General features: G+C 47.9%; 1 protein-coding gene across 11 annotated transcripts in view; it reads right to left on the reverse strand.

Annotated features, from left to right (window-relative positions):
- Positions 1–18,522, reverse strand: part of PAQR7 (progestin and adipoQ receptor family member 7) — a 41,803-nt gene extending 23,281 nt beyond the window's left edge. For 4 of the 11 annotated variants that reach the window (XR_005831524.1, XR_005831519.1, XR_005831520.1 and 1 more), the window contains exons 1-3: positions 16,924–18,517; positions 2,582–3,322; positions 19–172 (exon numbers count right to left, since the gene is read on the reverse strand). The gene's annotated coding sequence lies outside the window, so the exon portion shown is untranslated. Of the gene's footprint in view, positions 1–18; positions 173–2,581; positions 3,323–16,459; positions 16,593–16,923 lie in introns of all 11 variants that reach the window. The other 7 variants (XR_005831521.1, XM_008694860.2, XM_040619031.1 and 4 more) reach the window with 6 other exon arrangements.
- Between the last annotated feature and the right edge of the window lie 3,092 nt (positions 18,523–21,614).

Raw genomic sequence — 21,614 nt, forward strand, 5'->3', positions numbered from 1 at the left:
CCAGACTGAGGTCATTACCTTCATTAACAGCAAATATTTAGCGAACACCTAATGACGGTGAGGCCGGTCAGAGCAGGCAATCTAGGCAGATTGGAGGCCCAAGTTTGGACAAAAGTCAGGAGCAGGAGGGACACAGCACGGCTCATGGGACCCATGAACCCGGAAAGTAAATCTGGAAAAAAAAAAAAAAGAAAGAAAGAGTCACTAGGTGATCTGTAGCCTGGGGCCCTGGGACAGGAGGTGCCATTAATCAAGGCTAAAACAGGGGTTGTGGGCCTGGGTGGCTCAGTCGTTAAGCGTCTGCCTTCAGCTCAGGGAGTGATACCAGGGTCCTGGGATCGAGTCCCACATCAGGCTCCCTGCTCCACTGGAGCCTGCTCCTTCGTCTCCCACTCCCCCTGCTTGTGTTCCTCCCTTGCTGTGTCTCTCTCTGTCAAATAAATAAATAAAATCTTAAAAAAAAAAAAAAAAAAAAACAGGGGTTCTCAAACCCTGCTACACATGAAAACATCCAGGGATCTTTAAAATAGACCAGTGCCTGTACGCCACCCCCAGACTCTGATCTCATTGGCACGGGGAGCAACGCAGGCATCGTGAGCTGTGAAGGTGTCCCAGGATCGTGGCCAGAACAGGGCGCGTGAGGAGAAGCAGGCAGCTCCGAGCATGTGATCCGAGAGGCACCGACCTGGCCCCAGGGAGCCTGAGGTTCCAGGGCACGGAGTTCAGGGCCGAGGGCATCGGGCTGGCCCCAGGTGGCACTTGGGAAAGGTTAGCTGGAGAGCTGTGGGAGGGAAGGACAGGAGGGCAAGAATGGAAGAGAAGAAGGGAAGCCAAACCCCAGGCGGTACAGTGAGTTTGAGTCCCTTGTCTGTCGCTAACTTTCTCTGTGACCGGGGATGATTGCTTCCCCTCTCTGGGCCTCAGTTCCCCCACCTGGAAAAGGAGGGGATTGAACTTAACGACGGCTCCAGATCTTTCTGGCCCCAGGGTAGGACGATGTGCCAGACCAGGCCCCAGCAGGCTGGCCCGCCTGGCGTGCGGTAAACCCAGACGGCCTTCCTGGGCTGCACATCTGTAAACAGACCGTGCACTGCCCGTCTCCGGACTCCCTGGCCGCTTCATCATGTTGCCAGACACGGTTTGTGGAAATTTCCGCTCCGGCCCTCTTAGCCCAGCTGGGGAGCGTGGCTGTCCTTCCAGCTTCCGGTGGAAATTTCCACTCTGACAGCTGGTGGCAGACGCAGTGCCTTGAAGCGGGAGACAGACAGAGATCCCGGCAATGGGAGGGGGGGCGTTTCCTAGTCAGAGGCCACACGGGTTCGTCAGGGATCCCGGCATCCTCTGCGACCTCACCTGCTGTGAGCTGGCCCGTACTCCAGGGGCCAGGGACACAGGACAGGAGGGCCCCCAGCCTTGGGGAGCTGGTCTCCTCGTGGGGAGAAGAGATATACGTGAACACTGCGCATGCAAGGAAGCAGGCTGAGGACATAGGGGGTGGCGCTGGAGGCAGGGAGGTGACCAGGGAAGGCCTTGCGGTGGGTGAGGCCACACTGTGATTTTCTGGGCAGCAGCAAGGACACTGGCCCTGCCGCCGGGCCTCCGCGGGCGTGCTGAGGGTGGAGGGGGGAGAGTGGAGCTGTGAGATCAGAGAGTTTCCTGGGGGGACTTCCCGTGGTCAGGACTTTGGAGTTTGTGCTTAGCACTCTGGGGAGTCCACAGGGGCTTTCTGAGCAGAGGGGTGACAGGATCTGACTTATATTTTATTAGCTTGTTTGTGTGTTTATTTGCTCACTTTACAACCCAGGGCTGATATTTATCTCACTGCCGGGGCATAAATGTGTCAGGTTGGCCAGGGCGAAGTTACCCTTGGGAGTGAACTCTTGGGTTAAACACAGTGTGCTGACATCATCTGGAGACGTTGGCAGAGGTTGACGGGGGGCGGGGGGGGCCTGACTCACCGGCCTGCTGCTCGCGGCCCCCACGTGCAGGAAGGCGGAGAGAGCGGACTGCAGGGAACCTGTCACCTAGGAACTTTGCGGGCCAGAGGCACAGCCCTCTTTGTTGGCTAGATTTTCTTTTTCTTTTTTTACGTAGGCTCCACACCCGGCGTGGAGCCCAACACGGCACTCAAACGCACGACTGTGAGTTCAAGACCTGAGCCGAGATCAAGAGTTGGACGCTTAACTGACTGAGCCACCCAGGCATCCCGGCTGTATTTTCATCCTGCATCCTGTTGGGACCTTGACAATGCCTTATGGGCGTACAGGACTTTTGGGGTGTCAGCGTCATACTTAAAGACTGGACTAAGTGTGATTTCATGAAATGCCACAGGCCTCTGTTATAAAGAAAACTGTAGGCCCAAAATGGTGTCGCTAATGTTAAGGCCTTATTTCAGTAAACCGAGACTTAACATCTAGCAATAGCTTCAATGCCCCAGGAATGTAGCCTTTAACCAGCCCAAATGGAATTTCCTGGTCAACATTAGGAGGTAACCCCATAATAAACTCCATCATTCCCCTTAGGAGGGCGATCTGGCCTAAAACAATGCTGTTTCTCCTGCCCCCTCTCTGCCTTTAAAAACCTTCCACTTTGCACAGCTCCTTGAGCTCCCCTCTGCCTGGCAGCTGAGGTGTTGCTGTATTCGTGAATTGTTTCATGACGCCAATTAGACCTGCAGATTTACTCGGTTCAGTTTTGGTTTTTAACAGACTCGGAGGCAGCAGTGGGATCCCAGGTGAACTTCTGACAGCATTCGGGGACAACGAGAAGCACAGTCTCGCTGCTCTGGGAACCCTCGTGAGCTCACTGTCTTTCTCGCCATTTCCTAGGCCCTGGGTGAGCTCCTCTTGGTCTGAGCTCTGCTCCTTTTGTGTAGAGCTGCCAATCCAATTGGCTTCCCGGTCCAGGGTCCACAGGTCTGTCCACACAGACAGGAGGCTCGGACAGAGCGCCAGTCTTCTGCCCTTGGTGCAGTCTGTAGTCCTCCAGTTGTGTGGAATCCCTTTCCCAGTTCCAGTCCGCAGTCCCCATTTACTGGAGTCTGCTGGGTTTGTTTATACTGGGAATTGCGGGTAGCGCATACAGGGCCTTCTGTTGGCCAGTCCACAGGAACTTCAAAAGCCCAGATTCCACTCCAAGAACTGCTGATGGCAGCTCTGGCTCTCCATTTACTGGGAACGAGTCCAACAGCCTTTGTTCTCTGAGGTCTGCTGGTTCAGTCCTTTCCCCAACCCCCAGGTCTCTGGTTACTGGCAGCGCCCACACTTCCATTCCCTGGGTTACTGTTGGTTTCCATTATTGTGCACATGGGGTAAAGGCTTAGCTAAAAGAAAAAGGGAAAAAATAAATAAGACACGATCTTTGAAATCCAAAGAGTGAAACATACCACCATCCAGCACACCTGCTTATTTCATATCTAAGAACTGTGGTCCCGAAAGCTATAAATATCTTGGAAGAAAAAAAAAGGAGGCAAAATCTTAACTAAGCTCGTTTTGTGTCCTGAAGAATTTGGCTTGGTAACCATCAGGTTGGGGGCCCCAAAACACAGCCAGGAAGACATGGGAGTTGCCCCCCATCTGTGGCTAGTTATGGCAGGACAGAAATATGGATCAAACTCCATGTTTGGCTCGGGTTTGACCAAACTGCCATCAGCCCTCAGGGGAACTACAACCTAGAATTGCAGTGGCCCCGATGAAGAGTGTCCCAATTTAACGAGATCATTAAGAAGTGCACTTAAAAGCAAAGACTTCAAGAATTGCAAAAAGTTCAGCTCCATTGAAAGTTTAACAACAAAAAGCTGATGAAAAATTAAGACACAAGAGGAACCGAATACGTAAGGCAGACATCATTCTTACTGCTTCCCTCCACACTCCTTTCTTCGAACATTCATTCTAGTTATCCTGTCTGAATTACCTTTACACAAAATCTGCCAAGCTAATGACTTAACAGACACCCCATATCTCCCTTCAATGACGAGCCCTTGGTGAGCCCCTCCCAGAGCTGATGAGACTGAGGGTTGTTCTGGTCAAGTGCTACGTTATTCCTTGAAGCAGCCAAGGGAAAGCTAAATTAAAAAAAAAAAAAAAATCCAACATAGATCAGGTTCTGTAACATCTAGGCCACAATCCAACAATTTGAGGAATTAAAAGCAATTGTCCTTATCTTACAAATCTTTATAAAACTAGAAATGCAACTCTGGAGGCAACTCGGAGTTCCCCTCGTCCTTTCACTGATCCCCAGACCTCCTCTATTTCTCTCAAAAGGCTTGTAAATTATTGGCCTCATGAAACCAGGAGGAACTTGCATTCTTAACCTGTGTCTTTGAGATAAAAATATTAAAAGTACAAACCCCAGGGATATAATTCTTATCAGAAGTAAAACATAAGGGGAGAAGGTCATTTGACATTTAGACAAATGAAAAATCATGGGTCTTCTCCACAAATATTAGTAGAAAAAACTTGAGCCATCTAAGCAGATAACTTTAACTCATTCCAGCCCACAGAAAATCAGCTTGGATCCAAGCTTTTATAAACTAGTGAGTTTTGCATTATTATGCTCATCTCATGGCTTACAAATTTTAAACAACAATTACAGGCTCTCTGTTTCTATGTTTATTTTTGCCTGTTGTAGATATGTGTGGCATTTAAATTTTTTTCTTTTTTTAAAAGCTCTTATTTATTTACTTAAGAGATAGAGTGAGTGAGAGAGCACAGGAGCAGGGGCAGAGGGAGAAGCAGACTCCATGCTGAGCAGGGATCCCAATGTGGGACTCGATACCAGGACCCTGGGACCATGACCTGAGCCAAAAGCAGACACTTAACCAACTGAGCCACCCAGGCGTCCCTATTCACTGAAGTTTTTGAGAGCTCCAGACTGTGTGGTATGTGACCAGTGGCACACATGCACAAGACCTCAAGTCCAAGTTTGGGACAAGCGGAGCCAAAGCATAAGGCGAAGCTAATTATGTTTAATTGACTTGGGGCTCCCACCCAGGTCACTGGTACATCAGCACTGTGCCATCAGCAAGAGAGACCAGGGGGACGTGGTCAAGGTTCTCGTAGAAACGGAGGCCTCGAAAGGCTCCGTGATTTGCCTTAGGTCTCAGAACAAGTTAGTCACAGAGCACAGACTGTCACTTGTCCAGATTTTCAGTATTACATGTGGTCATAAAGCACTTGCATAAATATTTGAACATAAACCGTTCGGCTTTTAGTTCATTAATTATAAACCATAGAGCAAGTTTTAACATAACAAAACCAATTATTTCAATCATGTATGCCCTCAATATGAGGATTTATCCCACTTAAATGGCAAGAGAACTCTACTGATCTACTTTGATATACAAATAACAATAATAACAAACGTTTGAGCTTTTACTATATGTCAGGCACTGTTCTAATCATGTGACATGTGCTAATTCATTGAATCCTCACACCAGCCCCAGGAGTAGCTGCCATGATCACCCTCCCAGAGTGGGAAGTGAAACACAGAGAGGACAGCGAGCAAGCGGTGGGCAGGGACCCAGATCTGAGGTCTGGTGCCTGAGTCAAAGCTCTAAGTCCTAGCTGAAACCCGTCCACGCGGATAGTAAGCGTATATATTAACACTTAAAAGTAAATGTAAGTCGTGTTGATTGCCAAGCTACACGCTGTAACTTACTACTGTTTTCCACATTCCCCTTCGCTTCCTCTTTATCTTTTTTTTATTATTACCTGTTCTTTTTTAACCTTTATTTTTAAAATTTTAATTTCACTACAGTTAACATAGTGTTGTGTCAGTTTCAGGTGTACAACGTAGCGATTCAACAATTCTGTACATTACTCAGTGCTCATCATGGTAACTGTTCTGGATCCCCTTCACCCATTTCACCCATCCCCCACCCACCTTCCTTCAGGCATCCAGAAATCTGTTTCTTGGGGGCGCCTGGCTGGCACAGCGGTTAAGTGTCTGCCTTCGGCTCAGGGCGGGATCCCTGCATTCTGGGATCGAACCCCACATCAGGCTCCTCCGCTGGGAGCCTGCTTCTTCCTCTCCCACTCCCCCTGCTTGTGTTCCCTCTCTCGCTGGCTGTCTCTCTCTCTCTGTCAAATAAATAAATAAAAAATCTTGAAAAAAAAAAAAGAACACATCTTTGTTCTAAATCAGTAAGCATATTCAGCAAGCATTGCATGACCTGATTATGTATTATGTCTAAAGAAATTTTGCTTACTCTTTTCTAATTGGGTCCCTTCATTTGCATTGAGATCTGCATGAAGGGGAGAAATTACTGTTCCCATATGATATCTCCCTTAAGGAAGTACTTAAAAAGTATTACACTCAGGGGGAGCCTGGCTGGCTCAGTCAGTAGAGCATGCAACTCTTAATCTCATGGTCATGAGTTGAAGCCCCACGTTGGGTGTGGAGCCTACTTAAAATTAAAAAAAAAAAAAAAGTTGGTTATGCTAAAAATTCCATGATATATCTGAACTATATTTTCATGCATTCTAATATTAAGGTAGAATTTCAGGAAACTAAAGAATAAAAACTTATTTTAAAAAGTTGATGTGGAGAAGTTGAGGGGAAAATCAGTACGTATTAACCTATAGTGTTATCAGGGTAACTTCACATACTTAGGGCAAGGTGTGCTGTAGGACAGCATATACTTAGAAGACACTATCACCAATTATTTATTGCCCAAATATAATATATACAACAATCACAAAGTCAGAGAGTCACAGGCACCAGCCAGTGCCTTAGGGATAACAGAACATCTTTACTATGAGCAGTAAAAGCATTTGTTATCGAATTTTTCTAAATTAACTGTTACCACTTATTTCTACATATTCTAAATAGCATTTTCCTCCAAAAAGTAGATTCCCCAACTCTTGGCACTAATTCTTAGAGTCGATAAACTTGATCATATCAATAAGCTCTTCGGGGACGCCTGGGTGGCACAGCGGTTAAGCGTCTGCCTTCAGCTCAGGGTGTGATCCCGGCGTTCTGGGATCGAGCCCCACATCAGGCTCCTCCGCTATGAGCCTGCTTTTTCCTCTCCCACTCCCCCTGCTTGTGTTCCCTCTCTCGCTGGCTGTCTCTATCTCTGTTGAATAAATAAAAATAAAATCTTTTAAAAAAAATTAAATAAAATTTTAATTCAAATGCATTTCAGATTCATGGAATCTGAGAAAATATTCTGTATCAAAACTAGTTTAAAAGTTGCTGGTTTGATGAAAATCGACACGTCTTAGAGTTTTCAACATTGAATATAACGCAAACATACAACTTTTTATTTTACCTAGTTTTACTAATCAAATAAGTTCATGTTATGCTGCGAAATCTGCTAGCAAAAAGATAAATAACTTAGAATAAGTTATTGTTATAAGTTATATTGTCAGATGTCTCACAAAGCTTTTGTGGATAATCTAAACGTAATTGTTAAGAACAAGTAAATTGCGGGAGCCTGGGTGGCTCAGTCGGTTAAGCGTCAGACTCTTGGTTTTGGCTGGGATTGTGATCTCGGGGTCACGGGATTAAACGAACACCTGGCTCCCCGCTCAGCATGGAGTCTGCTTGGGAGCCTCTCTCTGCATCTCCCTCTGCGCCCCCGCTCCTGCTCGAGCTCTCTAAATAAATAAGTAAATAAATTCTTAAAAGAAAAAAAAAAGAATAAGTAAATTGAATAAATGTAAGTATGGTAAAATGTTTTTAGGTATTTTCCCCGAATCATTTTGGTAGCCTCAGACCTTAATGTTTTGCTAAGTTAAGTGATGAGTTAAGTTAAATTCATTGAATATCCAGATAATTTTCAAATAAGATAAAATACTGAAACATTAATTACTGAACATAAGCTTATCCCTTTTTTGCTTCCTTTTACAGAAGAACTAAAGATATTTCTGTCTATAAGCAAATATGTTTTATGTTTTATGAAAAATAATTTTTTGAAGATTTATTTATTTATTTTAGTGGCGGAAGGGCAGAGGGAGAAAGAGAGAATCTCCAGGAGATCGCCCACCGAGCAAGGAGCCCCACGGGGTGCTCGTCCCATGACACCAAGATCATGACCCAAGGCGAAATTAAGGCGTCCCCCACTGAGAAATTTTCTATAAAAAAGCACATATCTAGAAATCATAAAAAGTACTTGTAAGTCTGCCTGTAACAGCAGGCTCATGTAAAAGTTCATAATTATTTACTTCTTAAAGTTCCTAAGGGTTAGGAATTTTAATTAGAATACGTGATTAAAGCTACTGAAAGTAATAAGGGAAACATATCCATATACCAGAAAAGTAGAATGTATGCTTTCTGTGAGAGAAGGTATGAGGAATGGAAATGCATTCTTGTTGAGGGAAAAGGAAGAAATTTTGTCCTAAAGTGAAACTGGTTACTTAAAAGAGGGAAAATACAGACCAAGATCTGAGTGTAAAAAGAAAAGTTGTAGAAAGTTTGTAAAGAAAGAATCTTTGAAAAGGAATTTTAGTGTGTGGTAAGCTGGCTAAGATGAAAATTCATTCAAGAATAAGCTTTAGGGACGCCTGGGTGGTTCAGTCGGTTAAGTATTTGCCTTCGGCTCAGGTCGTGATCCCAGGGTCCTGGGATCGAGTCCCGCATTGGGCTCCTTGCTCAGTGGGGAGCCTGCTTCTCCCTCTCTCTCTGCTCCTCTCTCTGTCTGGTGCTCTCGCTCTCTCGCTCTCTCTCTCAAATAAATAAATAAAATCTATTAAAAAAAAGAAGAAGTTTTAACATCCAAAGTATACTGGTGCAAAATTAGAATTTGGCTTTTCTCTCTGTTAAAAGGACAAAGTTTGGGGTGCCTGGGTGGCTCAGTCAGTTGAGCATCCGACACTTGGTTTGGGCTCAGGTTGTTATGTCGTGGGTCTTGATCTCAAGGGTCATGAGATCGAGCCCCACATCAGACTCCGCAGTCAGTGAGGAGTCTGCTTGAAGATTCTCTCCCTCTCCTTCTCCCTCTGCTCCTCTCCCCTGCTCGTCCATGCACTCACTCTCTCTCTAAATAAATAAATAAATAAATCTTTTTAAAAAAAATAAAAGCACAAAGTTTTCTTTTTTTGGGGGGGGATTATTTGGTAAATTTTTAAAAGATTTTATTTTTAAGTAATCTCCACACCCGACGTGGGGCCCAAACTCATAACATAGAGGCCAAGAGTTGCACGCTCCACCGACTGAAGCAGCCAGGCGCCCCAAAGACAAAGTTTTCTTAGATTACTGGTTTGCTCTTAATAAGAAACTGTATACAAAGGTTTTTATTTACCTTGAATGTAATCTGCCTAGAAAGAGAGTCTATGTTTTGCCTTTATCAGGTCTGTAATTACATAGAATTTTTAAAAAACTGAGTCTTCTCAATATTTTTCTTAAAGCTTATTTATTTTTTTTAATAATCTCTACACCCAACATGGGGTTTGAAATCCCAACACTGAGATTAAGATTCACATGTTCTTTCGAGGGAGCCAGCCAGGCAGGGGCCTCTGAGTCTTTTCAATAATTAAAGAGCAAGGCTTTTTACAAATATTTAACTGTCTGTATTTGCCTACAAATTGTCATTTTGGTTAAATGGATAACTAAGCATTATTTCAAAGTGACCTATGATCCTGTTTGACCAAGTGTTTTAAAACCTTTTCAAAAATTTTTTTATTTGAATATAATTGATACATATTTTTAAACGTTTTTTATATTTTTTAGTATTTTTCCTTTAGAATTATTTTTTTTCAAGATTTTATTTATTTATTTGACAGAGAGATAGCCAGCGAGAGAGGAAACACAGCAGGGGGAGTGGGAGAGGAAGAAGCAGGCTCATAGCGGAGGAGCCCGATGTGGGGCTCGATCCCGGAATGCTGAGATCACGCTCTGAGTCGAAGGCAGACGCCCAACGACTGCGCCACCCAGGCGCCCCTAGAATTATTTTATTAAATCATAAATGTAGAACAGCTTCTTAACTCTACACATGCACTTAAATTTCATTTTTTTACATTTTTAAAAAGATTTAAAAGACTAAAAGATTTTATTTTTTTAGAAGATTTATTTATTTTAGAGAGGGAGAGCATGAGCGGGGGACGGGGCAGAGGGAGAGGGAGAGAGAATCTCAAGTGGACTCCACACTGAGCACGGAGCCCGACATAGGGCTCGGTCCCAGTACCCTGAGATCACGACCTGAGTCGAAACCAAAAGACAGACGCTTAACCGAATGCACCACCTAGGTGCCCCATTATTCTTTTTACATTTAATTTTTAAGTACTCTCTATCCCCAACATGGGGCTCAAACTTACAACCCCGAGATCAAGAGACACAAGCTCCATGGACTGAGCCAGCCAGGCGCCCCAGCACTTACATTTTTTTAAGGGAAAAACATTATGTCTTATTATATTATGATCCTGGCTAATAGCTTTTCAAAACTTAGAGAAAAATCTTTTAAAAAGTTTCACAGATCACCTGAAACTTACAAATTCAACATTATCAAAGAAGGAATGCTTCTACATTTTTACAGAGACCACTAGGAAGAAACAATAATTAAAAAGCTAAGAAACTGGGCACCTGGGTGGCTCAGATGGCTGGGTGTCTGCCTTCAGCTACAGTGATGATCCCAGAGTCCTGGGATCGAGTCCCGCATCAGGCTCCCTGCTAAGGAAGCCTGCTTCTCCCTCTGCCTGCTGCTCCCCCTGCTTGTGCTCTGTCTCTCACTCTCTGTCAAATAAATGTATAGAATTAAAAAAAACAAACAAACAAATAAAGTGTCTCAAAGGCATTTTTTGACAAACATCCCAAAAAGCAAATTCTAAATGAAGTCATTTTTATCTAGCTAATTTGGGGTTTTTTTCAGGGAGCCCATGAAACATCTCAAAGAGGGAGATTAAATTAATCAGACATATTTGGTACGTTAAATTACATGGGAAGCATTGTCAAGTAAGTGAGGATAAACCTTTTTTGGTTATACTGCATGAGTAAATGTTATTTCCTATAAGTGTTCTAGAAATTGCGTAAAATTCCTAAAATCCTGATACGCCCTGGTAAAATGTTATCAGTCGTAATTTTAGTTATTATCTTAAAATGTATGTCACAGAAGTGACCACATTTCATTGTCAATTAGATTGTAATGAACTCTAATCAGACCTTTAAGCATGCCATTTTTAAGTCTTTTGGCATTTACAGATAGTTTCTGTTATTCTCAGATGTTTCTTCCTGCAAATATGTTTTATCTTCAGAGAAATTCACGGACAGAAATCTGTCTGGAATGCAGATTTTTGATAACTTTCAGATCATAAAACTAAATTGGTATGAGTTTTCAAAATTACTAGAAAAATGGATTCAAACAGGATGAGAATTAATAACATGGAACCAAAGGAACTGAAGAAGATGATCTTTTTTATGACTTTTATTTAAAATATCACTGGTTTTCAGGGGCGCCTGGGTGGCACAGCGGTTAAAGCGTCTGCCTTCGGCTCAGGGCGTGATCCCGGCGTTCTGGGATCGAGCCCCACATCAGGCTCCTCTGCTGGGAGCCTGCTTCTTCCTCTCCCACTCCCCCTGCTTGTGTTCCCTCTCTCGCTGGCTGTCTCTCTCTTTCTGTCAAATAAATAAATAAAATCTTTAAAAATAAAATATCACTGGTTTTCTAACGTTCTGCTTTTCCAGATTTGGGGAAATCTTCGTCTCTAACACTATCAACAATTTGATAGCGTGAACAAAGATGTGAATGAAGATGAGATGTTTGTGAACAAGGATGAAATGTTTCTTTTTCCTCCCTACCTGATCCCTCCAGAATTCAAAAACTCTTGACTCTTCTTTTTTTTTATGTATATGAAAGATTGTTGTATCTTTCCTCATTCATCCAGCTCGAAGGATCAACATTCTTTTTTTTTTTTTCCACCCCTTCTACCTTTTTTTTTTTTTTAAAGATTTTATTTATTTAACAGAGATAGAGACAGCCAGCGAGAGAGGAAACACAAGCAGGGGGAGTGGGAGAGAAAGAAGCAGGCTCATAGCAGAGGAGCCTGATGTGGGGCTCGAACCCAGAACACCGGGATCACGCCCTGAGCCGAAGGCAGACGCTTAACCGCTGTGCCACCCAGGCGCCCCCAACATTCTTTTTTAAAGTTTTTTTAAATTAACATATAACGTATGATCTGTTTCAGGGGTACAGGTCTGTGATTCATCAGTCGAGTATTCTTTTGATGGCAAAATAATTATTTACATAAGTTCAATGGGAATCTGTTCTCCTTGCAATAGGAGACAATTAGAAACATTGGTTATATTACCAAGGCTTTGACTGGAATATTATATTTGGAAGAGATGTGCCTAGACTCAGGTATGACCAGACAGTTTTAAGGAACTAAGGTTGACTTTACAGTGCCAATAATTTACCCTTAAAAAAAGTTAACCTAGTACCTTGACTTACAATTCTCCAGCAAGGTAGTTTTGTTGTTGTTGTTGTTGTTGTTGTTGTTGTTGTTGTTGTTGTTTTTAAGTAAGTTCCATACCCAGCATGGAGCCTAACTTGGTGCTTGAACCTACAACCCTGAGATCAAGACCTGAGCTGAGACCAAGAGTCAGGTGCTTAACTGACTGAACCACCCAAGGGCCCCTACACGCAAGGCAGTTTTAAAACAAGCTTATGTAAGAGGCGCCCGGCTGGCTGAGTCCAAGCATAGGACTCTTGATCTCTGGGTCATGAATTTGAGCCCCATGTTGGATGTAGCGATTCCTTAGAAGAGAGAGAGAGAGTTTATATGGTCAAGCATTATTCTTGCAACACGCATATAAATAATCAGGCAACATTTAACACAAACAAACTAGTTTTACTATTAAAAATACGAAGGTAAGTGTAGAGAGAAGAAATTACATTTGCATCTTTGTATCAGGTTCTAATCCTGTTAACTGCCTTTGAAATTCTGTTTTTAAGAAATGGCTCAAAATAGTGTCACTTATGTTAGGGTTCCACATCAGTGAACCAAGACTTAATGCCTAACTTAACAACGGTTTCAACCTCCCAGAACGTAACCCTTAACCAGCCCACCTGGCATTTCCTGGTCAACAGGAGGAGACCCCTACAAGTCCCCTTAGGAGGGTGACCTTGCCTAAAACAATGCATTCTTTGCTAATAAATTCCTTTTTTCTGTCCCTCTCTGCTTTTTTTTTTTTTTAAGATTTATTTATTTTAGAGAGAGAGCATAAGCGGGAGGGGAAGTAGGAGAGAGAATCTCAAGCGGACTCCACACCGAGCGCAGAGCCCGACGTGGGGCTCGATCTCACAGCCTTGAGAACATCACCTGAGCCAAAACCAAGAGTCACACACCCAACCGACTGTGCCACCCAGGCACTCCTGCCCCTCTCTGCTTTCCAGAAGCATTTTGTACAGCTCTTGGAGCTCCCCTCAACCAGCTAGAATGCTGACCGAGTCATGAATTGCTTAATAAAACCAATTAGATTTTCAAATGTGCTTGGTGAAAAAAATTTTTGTAACAACTGCAAGCCCAGGAAGGAGGGCTGGAGGAGACGCTCTGGGCATGTGGACCTCTTGTTGCCAAGGGTGACTCTTGACCATCAGAAGCTCATAGCCCAGGGCGCCTGGGTGGCGCAGTCGTTAAGCGTCTCCCTTCGGCTCAAGGCGTGATTCTGGCGTTCAGGGATCGAGCCCCACATCAGGCTCCTCCACAAGGAGCCTGCTTTTTCCTCTCCCACTCCCCCTGCTTGTGTTCCCTCTCTCGCTGGCTGTCTCTCTCTGTCAAATAAATAAATAAATCTTTAAAAAAAAAAAAAAAAGAAAGAAGAAGCTCACAGCCCTTCCCCTGAGAGGGGGAGGCGGAGGAGGACGCTACGGGGCATCCCCTGCTCCAGGTCCCCAGAGACGTGGGCCGCTCTGCTCCCCGCCACACGCCAGCTCCCCCTTAGCGGCGGGCGTGAAGCTGTACCCGTCAGCCCGCAGAGATCCTGACTCTGACTTTGTCTCTCCATCCCATGGACCCCGCCCTCATCTCTGCCACACGCCTGCTCCCCACAATCCACTCTTCTCACAGTGGCCGAAGGATCCTTTCTATACACACTTGACCCAATCACATTGCTCCCTGCTTAAAGCCCCCAGAAGCTTCACGCCACTCATGAAATGGCCTACAGGCCAGCATGGCTGGGCCCTGCCCACAGCCCTAGCGCCGGACCCCCTGCCTCACCTTATCCAGCCTTCAGGGCCTGGTGTATGCTCCTCCCTCACACCTGCTGGTTCCTGCCTTTGCATGCTGTTCCACCTGCCAGGAACACGCTGCGCCCTGCCCGCCGCACCTGCAGAGACACTCACCCCTGCCACAGTCGCTTTCTCCACCAGCCCTTTTCGTTCCCTCCATGCACTCATCATCTTTTTGTAACGTCTGTCTCCTCCACCAGAATGTAAGCTCTTGGGGACACGAGCCTGCCTGCCTTGCACATCGCTGAACCCCCAGGGCCTACAACTGTGACTGGCATGTAGGGAGACTCTTTGCATTTGTTCAATAAATGAATGAATGAATGAATGAATGAGGGAATGGAAAGGCTTGCTCTGGGTACCCTCTAAGGGACAGCTAAAGAGAAAGGAGAGGAAAAAGATTGGGGGCAGAGGACAAGGTATCCGAGATAAGAGTCAGAAACCAGAACCAAACAGTGATCATCTTCCCACCAACGGCCAAACCCGCCTCCCTGACTGCCCGAGGGGTCCTGCCAGCAGGAGCCTGTCTGGGGAGTCAGAGTCCACCTGGGGAAAACAGGAGGGAGGTGGTGGGCCCAGGCACGCGCCATATTGAACCCACCGACTTCAGGCTGGGATGGGACCGGACCATCTGGGGAATGGCATTGAGCACGCCAGCTGCTGGCTCTGCCACTAACCAGCTATGGGTCAATGACACAACTTTTCTGAATCTCAGTTTCGAGGCTGGAAAATAAGCTAAGAATAGCATTGACTTCACTAGGATGCTTTAAGGATTCAGTAAGATGGGATACGTGAAATGCTTATTTGCTACAGTGCCTAGCAAATGGCAAGTGCTTAGGAAACCTCAGCCAGAAAAGAGAAAGAAGAGGGACAGGAAGGAGTGACAGAGTACAGAGAAAGGCAACACAAAAGCAGGTGGCCAGTAACCCAGCAGCAGCCCAGTCTGACATGCTGGGAGTCTGTCCCAGAAAAGATACAGAAATGTAAAGCAGCCCACACTTCATAGCACCTCCTCCCCCAAAATGGACTTTTGAGTTCTCCTGGTTCAACTCCCTCATTTTACAAATGTTCTGAGTCCCAGAAGGGACAAAAATTTCTCTAAGATGCCCAAAGAGATGGAGGAAGAGTCCAGCACAGAGAGAAGTCCAGCTGGGGAGGGGGACGCTCCGATGGGCCGGTGCAAGAGATTACGAGCTCCCTGTTCTCCTCAGTCTGGAGAGGGTCTGCCTTCCTCTGTCCCCGCAGCTACAGTGACAGGAAATGGCAGACAGAGAAGACCCTGGAGGCCGCAGGAGGAACACTGGGCTTGGAGGGACAGAGAGGGGCAGGGGACTGACCTTCCCGTCACCCAAGCAGCAGGCTCCGTGCTATGCCCTTCATTAAACCGAGCCCAGGCTCAATACTCCTCCCGCCTGCGAGGGATTATCCCTATTTTACAGGCGAGGGTGGGGATGCCCAAGGCCAGGGAGGGCTAATGGAGCTGGAACTTCGGTCGTACTGTGTGTGTCTCCAGGACCTCTGCCCTGCTTCTCTCTGCGAATTGAGGGGTCACATTTGGAACCACCACTCAGTGCTTGGAAACTGGGGCAAGTCTCTTTTTTCTGGCCTCAAGCTCTTCCCCTGAACAAGGAGGATAGACGCAGGGGTCACAGAGGGCTTTCCCAGCTGGAGCTAACTTTACTGGAATTCTAAACCAATGTGCCTCCCCCGACTGAGTCAGGAGGAAAGCCTGCCAGAAGGCCTGGCAGCCTCCCATACGACTCTCTTGCCCCCGGCGCTCAGGGCAGCCCTGCCCGGGGAGAGCCCCGCTTCGGCCCCGTGCCCCAGGCAGCACCAAAGCCTCCCTTCCCCCTGTACCCGAGCCCTCACCCTTTTCTGGGGGGAAATCTCAACCCAACAGTTTGGGGAAATGAAGCCGAACAACGTTATCAAGCCCTGCAATCAGGGGCCTCTTCCCCCTCAACACCTGCAAGGCTTTGGGAGGCCCACAGGTCAGGACTTAGGTTAGTGCTTCTCAAACTAAATTTTTAAAAAATGCTTATCTGCAGAGAACTTCTACTTTTGGAGAATTTAGGAAATCCACAAGCCAGTGGCAGTGGTTACACAACGGAGCGAACGTACTTGATGCCACTGAATTGTGCACTTAAAAATGGTTAAAGTGGCACATTTTCTGTTATGTATTTTTTACAATGAGTATTTTTTTAGATAAAATGAATAAAAAAGATGCTAAAGGACCAGCCTCGACTTTAATAGTATTCAACTGACCTTGTACAATCGTTAGAAAAGTTTCTAAATGCTTACTTTCAGTTTCTGTATCATCTCACGTGGCCCAGCGCAGCCCGGGGCCTGGCCAGTGGTCCGAGGAGCTCTCTCTGGTCGCGCTCACGGAGGCTGCAGGGACGCGGCCTCTGGCTTTGGAGAGCCTTTCGGGAGACTGACCAGGAGGAACAGGGCTCCTGCATCTCTGCTCCCCCCAGCAGGTACTTCTGGATACCAAGCCACCTGACCCCAAGCAGCCCCCTAGGCCAGGCATGCTGGTCTGACTTATGGCTGGACCCCTCCTTCTACCCCCGTGGGTCTCCCCAGGCCGTCTCGAGGTACACGGCTATTAAGGTCTCCCTGTCAGTTGCCGCCAATACAGGCAGTTGCAGGGTGGGGTGGGGTGAGGTGGGGGTGGGGTGGGGTGAGCTGGGAGAGGGACAGACAGGGTGGCAGTGTGCCTTCTTTTCTTCTAGCCCCTAGACCAGACTCGGCCCAAGCCTTACCTCCTATAGGAAGTCATCCTGGGCCTGCAGCTGCACGGAGGAGCCCCCGCCTGCGCCCCCACATCACAGCACCGGTTTCCCCGTATTTGGATTGAATGGTTGGCACGGGAAATCCAGCAGCAGTGCTGCTCCTCTGTGGGTCGGCAGGGCGGTGGAACGGGGCTGGGTGTGAAGGTGTGGCCGGGTTCAGGACTTCGCCGAGTGCCCCTGGGCAGGGCACGGTCCACAGAGCTGAGCAGTGGCCTCGATGGCCAGACCCTGGGGGGACCGGGGAGGGAGAACTGTGTTAGGGATGTTGCATCCCGAGTACAGCCGTCTCTGTCTTGCTGAGCAACAGAAAACACTGTGGGCTCTAAAAAAACCCAGACACCTAGACTCCGATTTTAGAAATCCTGCCTCCAAAGGGCTGATGAGGGTCCCTGGGTCTATTTTGAAAAACCCAGCTGGAGTCTGGCCCCTAAGAGGTGCCCGCAAGCGTTTGGAGACAGTGTTCAAGGAAGTGCAGCCTGTGTGTGGGAGAGACAGGGACTGTGGCGTCTGCGGAGAGGAACTAGGGGACAGCAGAGGAAGGGGTGTCACTTTTCATTATACTTCCTTTTGTACTGTTGGGACCTTTGACCTAAAAAAAGAGTGACTGACAGAGCTGCTGTCATCTACGTCAGGGACCGCGAACTCAGGCCTACCGCTGGGGCCCTTGACTTCTGTCAAGGACAGCAGTGGGCGGGCCGGAGAACAGAGCGCGGTAGAGCGCAGGTCCGACCTCTAGGGGGCAGCAGCTGCCCAGGGCCTGCTGACAGCGTCTGGGCCGGACTGAGCGCCCAGCGTGGTCGGATCATCCAGGTTTTTTAAGATAAGCCTGAAATCAGATTTTCGAGTGGAATTAATTGGCAACTCGCTCAAAAATTTAAACAGCATGGGTTGAACACAACCTGGCAGCAGGCCACCATGTGGCGCCTTGGCATCTGAAAGGATGTCGGTAAGGGTAGGACACCTCTGAGGCCAATGTGCAAACCAGGGCAGAGCCATCCTCCGCTTCTAGAAAATCGGATTGACTTCCCATGGGGTCCACACAAAAAGAGGACAAAGCAGGTGCCCCTAGTGGACCACAAGTCACCCACCCACTCATAATGATTTAATTCAGCCATATTTATTTATTTATTTTAGAGAGAGAGAGAGCACGAGCGGGAAAGAATCCCAAGCAAACCCCACACTGAGCACAGAGCCCAGTGTGGGGCTTGATCTCAAGGCCATGAGATCACGACCTGAGCCGAAACCGAGAGTCAGACAGACGCTTAGCCGACTGCGCCCCCCAGGCACCCAGCGTATTTATTAACCTCCAACCACATGCCAGTCTCAGAGCCGGAGAGCCAGTGGTGAACGTGACAGGCACAGTCCCTGCTCTGGAACCTTCCTTCCAGCTGGGGAGACATAATTGAAACAATTTCATAATCATTGTTACATGATACTTAAGGAGCTGAGTATAGCTGGGGGTTAAAAGTTAAGGTTTGAGTCCTGAGGGTGCCTGGGTGGCTCAGTTGGTTAAGCATCTGCTTTCGGCTCAGGTCGTGATCCCAGAGTCCTAGGATCCTGGGATCAAGTCCTGGGATGAGTGAGTCCCACATCAGGTTCCTTGCTCAGCGGGGAGCCTGCTTCTCCCTCTGCCTGCCGCTCCCCCTGCTTGTGCTCTCTCTCTCTGTGTGTCAAATAAATAAAAATCTAAAATAAAAAATGAGTTTTGAATCCTGACTCCACACTCCTAGGCATGTCACTTTGAGCAAATCTGAGTCTCACTTGCTTCATTTCTTGCCTGTGAAATGGGTATGCTAACATGCTCTGGGGATTCGCTGAGATCATGCAAGTAAGCTGCTGCACGTACGAGGGGAGCCTAGGTTCAGCAGGGAGTCCCCACCACGCCCTGCCCCATCCTAGTGATACTGGGACTTCTTGCCAGCAAGGGGAGTGGGAGGCCACAGATTGAAGGCCCGGGCCAGAGGCCTCCTGTACCTAGAGAGGCTCGGTCCCCCTGGTACCCTCCATTCTGTTGAGGTGGTGGCCATGGGCCTCTGGCTAATGTCCTGCTTCTCTTTCTTATCCCCTCCGTCCACTTCACAGCCCACTTGCCCCCGGTAGGATTTGGTGCCCAAAGACAGGCAAGGTACTGCTCACCCCCACGCCGGGGGAAGGCTGGGCCTTCCCAGCTATGGGCCGGAGCCCTTCCACTGATGCTGCTGCGTCGTGAGCTCTTCGAGCCTTACCACTAAGCTCTAAAACCCTGGGTGCGTGTATAAAACAAGCCAGAAAATCTTCCCTGGGCCCCTTCAGTGCAGAATACCAGCTTCGGCTGGCAGAGATCTCAGCCACAGGACCCTTAGGACCTTCTGTTTGACCTGGACCAAGAGGCAGGAGGCAGATGGCAAGAGACTGAAGCGCCAGCAGTGTTTCTAGGGCCTTGAAGTTCAGCTCAGTGGGGGGGATCCTCAGTGGTCAAGACATGGGTCCCAACCTGAGGGGTCTGCAGTCTCACCAGCAGAGAAGACCCAGACCCACGGTCTTAGATTTGAAAGGGAACTTCCGGGGCACCTAATCCCACCTCCCACCCAAAGGGGAAAGCTGCTTTTAAGGAGCCCACCTTTCCCCTTCTTCTTATTCCTAAGTGAATCACGTTTCATAGTGATTCAGACGGACTGAATTCACAGTAAGGTGGCCAAGCCGTTATCTGAGGGGACAGACTTATTAGGAGCGCTAAAACATCACTGGAAATCAGAACTTTCCACTGGGAGAATCATCCATCCAGTAGAAAGGGACACCTTTATAAAGGAGTGAGTGGGGGTGACACCGCCCTTCCCCAGCATTGCCGGAGATGGTCACCAACTGCCTTTCTGAGGAGGGCAGCACTGGCTGCATCCGGGGCACCGGCAATCGTTTGGGACCAGCGGAGCCCCGTCCGCATGCAGGGCCTTCCTTGCCCTAGACCCTTGCCGGCTCAGAGTCTCGGGCAAGCCAGATGACCTTCCTACCCCTGCCTACCTCCCCTGCACTGCAGGGCTGCCCTGTACTCCCTCACGGGGTTGGACCCACGGAGCCAATAACAACACCTGGAAGTAACGGCTCGATAAACAGTGGCTCCTTGCCGGCACCGCTGCCCCCATCACCTGTGGAATGGTCTGTTTTTCCTCCTCCTGTTTCCCAGATTCAGCGGCAGGTTTCCGGGAGGAGGTGGTCTACTGCTCCAGGGCACTGCGCTCCCCTCCAGTTCAGACCCTCGTCCCCGGATCCCTGTGCCACGCCCTCGCTCTCCCTCGCATTCCCCCCAATCCATCCTGCCCTGCCTGGCTTTTCTCTCCCTCAGAATGCCTTTGTTCACTGAATACTGCGATCTCCGTGTCCTAAAGCCTCCAAAGGGTCTCCATTGCTTAGGACCGGAGAAATGGAGAGGGGCTCTTTGTTGAGCTCCTGCCATGACCCAGTAACAATGGCAGGTTCCCCAACCGCGTGCTTGTCAAGGGCTTCATTAATTATTAAGTGCTGGGGTCCGTATCTGACCCCTCAGAGGACTGGCTCAAGTCTTTCCCCCTCCATTAGGCCTCCCAAGCCACCGAAGCCTGTGGTTACGCCTTCACCAAGCCACTGAAGCACCCTTGGTTAGTACAAGCTTCTGGTCGAGAATAGTATTCTCGGCTAAGTGTTCCACAACTCTCCTCCCCTTCACCGTCAGCACATGGCGCACTGGGACCCCATTTTCATCACTAGCGGACAGCCCAGTGTGTGACACACTCGAGGTGCTCGGACACAGCAGATCTAAGGGCCTTCACGTCCGTCGAATCTCCTTTCCACCGAGGCCAGTGAATCACCACATCTAGGTACAAAAGTCCCAGGAGGAAGGGACAAGCCTCATTTTCCATTCAAGCCAAAAGGGAATGGAGTGGGCTCCTTGATGACAGCCCTGGGGCTGAGATCATACCTCCCGGCCTTGCAAGACTACCTATGCCTGAGGGGCTGTCGGGGCAGCTGGCCCCACCAGAAGAGATGCGCGCTAGAGGCCAGAACAGAGGACGCCCAGGCTGGGGAAGTACACGCACACTCCCCGGAAGTCGCGGGTGTCTATTATTCTTTCCCTCCAAGTTCTATGCCAAGAGTAAAAACGATTTAACTAACCTAGTTCAACCTTCTCATTTTTGTCCAGGGGAAAACAGCAGCCCGGCACTAAGTGCCTCCCCAAAGGTCAGAAGTAAAAGAGCAAACCAGGACTTCTGAGCTCATGGGTGAGGTGTAATAGCCCTTCGGTTCCCTGTGACGCATCACTGTCACGAGGTGGGGACTTAGGACCCCCGTGATATTAAGTCAGAGCCACCATGGGGTTGGTGGGAAGTGGGGTAGCCTCCCTCAGCCCAGCCTGACTCTTTTCTTGCTTTTTCCTAAGCTCTGTTCCTTTCCCTACAGGTCCTATAGGAACAGTTTACTGCCATCTCTAGGACACCCGGTAGCATTACCCCAAGTTTCTATCTTTACACCATCTTCATATCCCAGCTACTCAAAACTGGCATCTAAAAGCTCTCTGTGGGCACCACGTTACCCGTGCAAACCTCCAACACCTGCGACGCGCCAGAGACTGAGGATGACTGATGCCGAGCTCCTGCACTCAAGCCTCACTTTGTCCTATTTGTTGTCTGAACTAGCATTCCACTAAACTA

The sequence above is a fragment of the Ursus maritimus genome, unplaced genomic scaffold (assembly GCF_017311325.1).
Source record: "Ursus maritimus isolate PB19 unplaced genomic scaffold, ASM1731132v1 scaffold_32, whole genome shotgun sequence".
In the NCBI taxonomy this organism is placed as follows: Eukaryota; Metazoa; Chordata; class Mammalia; order Carnivora; family Ursidae; genus Ursus; species Ursus maritimus.